The sequence below is a fragment of the Aegilops tauschii genome, chromosome 3 (assembly GCF_002575655.3).
Source record: "Aegilops tauschii subsp. strangulata cultivar AL8/78 chromosome 3, Aet v6.0, whole genome shotgun sequence".
Classification (NCBI taxonomy): domain Eukaryota; kingdom Viridiplantae; phylum Streptophyta; class Magnoliopsida; order Poales; family Poaceae; genus Aegilops; species Aegilops tauschii.
In genome coordinates this window covers 466,991,989-466,995,965 of record NC_053037.3, presented here as the reverse complement: position 1 = coordinate 466,995,965, position 3,977 = coordinate 466,991,989, and the positions used below count along the sequence as shown (strand labels likewise).

At 39.4% G+C, this 3,977-nt stretch overlaps 1 long non-coding RNA gene across 1 annotated transcript; it reads left to right on the top strand.

The window, feature by feature from the left end:
* The first annotated feature begins 372 nt into the window (after window positions 1-372).
* Window positions 373-2,883, top strand: LOC120976840 (uncharacterized). Its single transcript, XR_005773352.3, has 2 exons — window positions 373-1,060; window positions 2,412-2,883. It is a non-coding gene; the product is annotated as an uncharacterized lncRNA (long non-coding RNA).
* The last annotated feature ends 1,094 nt before the right edge of the window (window positions 2,884-3,977 follow it).

Below are 3,977 nucleotides of genomic sequence, written 5' to 3'. Positions count from 1 at the left end.
GAGTGACATTTTCGTAGGATTTGTCCCTGTTCATGCTCAGGTACACAACGTCTAATAATACCATCTACTCCTTCTTTATAAAGATGTGGGTCATCCAAAAAGTAATGTCTTGAATCACAGAAGAATTTTTTTGCTTTGTTGGTATGTAAAGCTAGGTGGCAAATATTTAGCAACAATGTAACTAGCATAGTCAGCATACCAAGGAGTACTATTAGCAACATTTATTGCAGCTAACTGCTCATCAGGAAAACTATCATCAATAGGTAGTGGGTCATCAAACACATTTTCAAGCCTAGACAAGTTATCAGCTTTGGGGTTCTCAGCTCCTTTTCTATCAATGATATGTAAATCGAATCTATAATACCTAAATAGCTCATCCCCACTATTCTATTTCTCTCAACATGCAAGCTATCCAACTCAACAGCCTTGCCACATCAGCAATAACTCTTATTTATCTTCGGTCACCAGCTTGCCACATGAGCAATTTTTTTCAACAAGCCGTGTTGTATTTTGTTTCAGGGGTAACAAAATCATGTTGGTAGCCCAAGCGAGCCTCTTTGGGCTTCCGTAACTGATGAGGCGGCGTAATAACCCATAAAGAGAAGCCCACCGGTGGATCTCTTCTTATCCCTTCCTCTTCATGCCAGCAGAACAAGCGATGCCACCACACGCACCATCGATGCCCTGCAGCCGACTGCTCCGGCGTTCTTCCGCGCGGGCGAGCAGAGGCACCCCATGGCACCACCTCCTCATCTCCTTCTCCTGGCGCGCGAATACCTCAACGGAGCGACCTCCATCGCGTCATCGATCTGGCCGCCGCCTCACTTGCGGCTCAATCTGATCTGGGAGAGATGGTGAGGGGTGGGGGTGGCCGAGTAAGGGGAGAGGGAGATCCGGTGCAGGATGACCTCCACGACTCTGCCTCCTCGAGGACGACTTCCACCACCTCCCTGCTGCCCAGAAGCGACGAGGTCGCCGCCTCTCGGCAACTTCCCGTGCTCCCTCAGAAATTCCCCTTCAGATAGTTGAGCGGCATCGCTCCCATAGTCTTCAGCATCAGGTTGGTGTCTGTACCATTGCTCCAAAAAATTTCCATGCTTGCCAATTCATGAAAAGTTAATCTGACGTTCCCTCTTGGATTATATTGATCTCAAAAGCACATGTGTTGTATCATAATTATAGGATACTGGTCCATGCCATTATGATTATTTCAGTGCCGGTACAGATCCGTTCTCTTTTTCATGAAGTTGGCTGGGGGCTTTGTCCACATGACAACTATCATTTGAAATATAGAAGATATAAATCAGTGAAGTTGATGTCATACCACTCATGTTTCAGCACTGTACGAACAAACTTTGAGATCTATATTGCCATTCCAACAGATGAAGACATGGATTACATATTAAAAGTGCATGAATGTTCTGTCGTTTAACACCATGTGTGGGTACATCATTGACAACCAATGGTTTTTTTATGATTGAAAAATACTTCATCGCTGCAATATGATGGGAAGATATGTTTTGTTTTCCTCTAAGGAAACTTCGTAATTCAAACACGGTTTTATTTTTGCAGCATTGTAGAGTTCTTTTGAGCGTATGGGATTCCAAATCATATTCTGATTTTTCATTCACAATGCTTTCTTCATTCCTATCATCTTAACCTTCATGCTAATAATTGCCACCTAAATCTAGCAAATAATCACCGGTTATGTATGGTTCAATATTTGTGCATCAACAGTTGTAAAGGGTTCAGTATATCAATTCGTTGAAGTTTGTTGCTATACTCATATGTACATTTCTATCAAATGCACATGCTTTCATTTTTGTTGGTGGTGTAGACTCATCGGATTATTCCTTTTTTTGGTCAATTTAATTGTGGGAATGACCCAAAATTTGCCAAAGGAGTAGTGGAGTGGGTGCTCAAATCTTCATCTTTCGGCTGCTATAAAATGATTTGGCATCTGCAAGTAATGGTCCCTTCTTTTGTGAGTAACGTGGGGAAAAATCTTCATGGAATACCGCAAAGAACTAGACATTACCAATCTAGGTGCCATCAGCTTTGTGACCATGTTTGTTACTTTCACTTACAATTTTGTTGCCTTTTACTTGGGGTCTGGCAAGGGATCTTTTATGTACCGTCTCATGGTAGTATTTTTTTCTTCTAACTGTATAATTCATCTATGCTGAGAATACATGCAAAAAATAAAGCGGGCTGTGTTCTTGCCCCGTTCTGCTACTTGATGCATCTGTCTTTTTCCTCCCATATCATGACTGTCATGTGATCAATCTTTTTGTTGGGAAATATATCTATTGCTTTTTTTTATCTTTTTGTTGATCTATTCGTCAAAAAAATCTATTGCTATTTTATATAACTATGAGCTTCCTTATTGACATCTATTATTACTAATCCAGCAGGGCTCCTAATTCCATGGCTTGCCTTTGTCTTTTGGCGGGCATATTTATAGTTGAGGGATCTTTTATTCCATTTCAATTTGCTTTGGAAATCTTCTGCCGTCTCAATTTCTCATGTCAAGGAATATAGCTGTATTTTTCTTGGAATTTTCATTTGCCTTGCAATGCTAATGGAGAAAAGGCAACAAAATTATTTGAGGGATAGAGATTGTTAACGAACAGATCATCAAACTATTTGCCATGGAAATTGCTATTTAGAGACCTGGTGCATTTGGAAAGTATGTATGTAACCACCAAGTCTTTGATAATGTACTTCCAAACTTAGGTTGGTGTAGGATTCCCGTTGTTAGCAGTAGCACCTACACATAGATCTGTACTGGAGAGTGAAAAGTAATTTGCTCTTTCCCCTTTAACTCATAACATTATTCCATGCAACTGAAAGAGTAATTTGATCATCAAAATTATCATTTTACATGATCATCAATGTTTATTTTTTTGGCCATACATTCCCGTAGCAACGCGCGGGGAATCATCTAGTTCTTGTAACAAGAGAACCCATCGAATAAGTCTAGGTTTAGCATCTTTCTTTTCCATAAGATATTTAATAGCAGCATGGTCTGTGTGAACAGTTACTTTGGAATCAACAATATAAGGTCTAAATTTATCACAAGCAAATACCATTTCTAAGAATTTTTTTCAGTAGTAGCATAATTTCTTTGAGTACTGTCTAGAGTTTTACTAGCATAATTAATAACATTTAATTTCTTATCAACTCTTTGTCCTAGAATAGCACCAACAGCATAATCACTAGCATCACACATAATTTCAAAAGGCAAGTTCCAATCAGGTGGTTGAACAATAGGTGCAGAAATTAAGGCTTTCTTTAGTGTTTAAAAGGCTTTTAAAAAATTATCATTAAAAACAAAAGGAATATCCTTTTGCAAAAGACTAGTGAGAGGCCTAGAAATTTTGGAAAAGTCTTTGATAAATCTCCTATAGAAACCAGCATGACCTAGGAAACTACGAATACCTTTTATATCTTTAGGACATGGTATTTTCTCAATTGCATCAGCCTTAGCTTTGTCCATTTCAATACCTCTTTCAGAAATTTTATGACCCAAGACAATGCTTTCATTAACCATAAAGTGGCACTTCTCCCAATTCAATACAAGAGTTTGTTCATAGCTCTGCAAAACTCGATCAAGATTGCTTAAACAATCATCAAAAGACTTCCCATAAACAGAAAAGTCATCCATGAAAACCTCAACAATCTTTTCACAGAAGTCAGAGAATATAGTAGTCATACATCTTTGAAAGGTAGCAGGTGCATTGCATAAACCAAAAGGCATACGTCTATAAGCATAAGTTCCAAAGGGACAAGTAAAAGTGGGCTTTTCTTGATCAGGTTGAGAAAAAAGTATTTGTGAAAAGCCAGAATATCCATCAAGGATTTGATCAATGTCGGAGTAAATGGCCACGGGTAGCCTAACCGACTTCCCCTGGCTCTTCGAAAAATTATCAGGCCAATCGAGCCTTCATGCATCCAGAGCACGGGGCCGCCTTCCT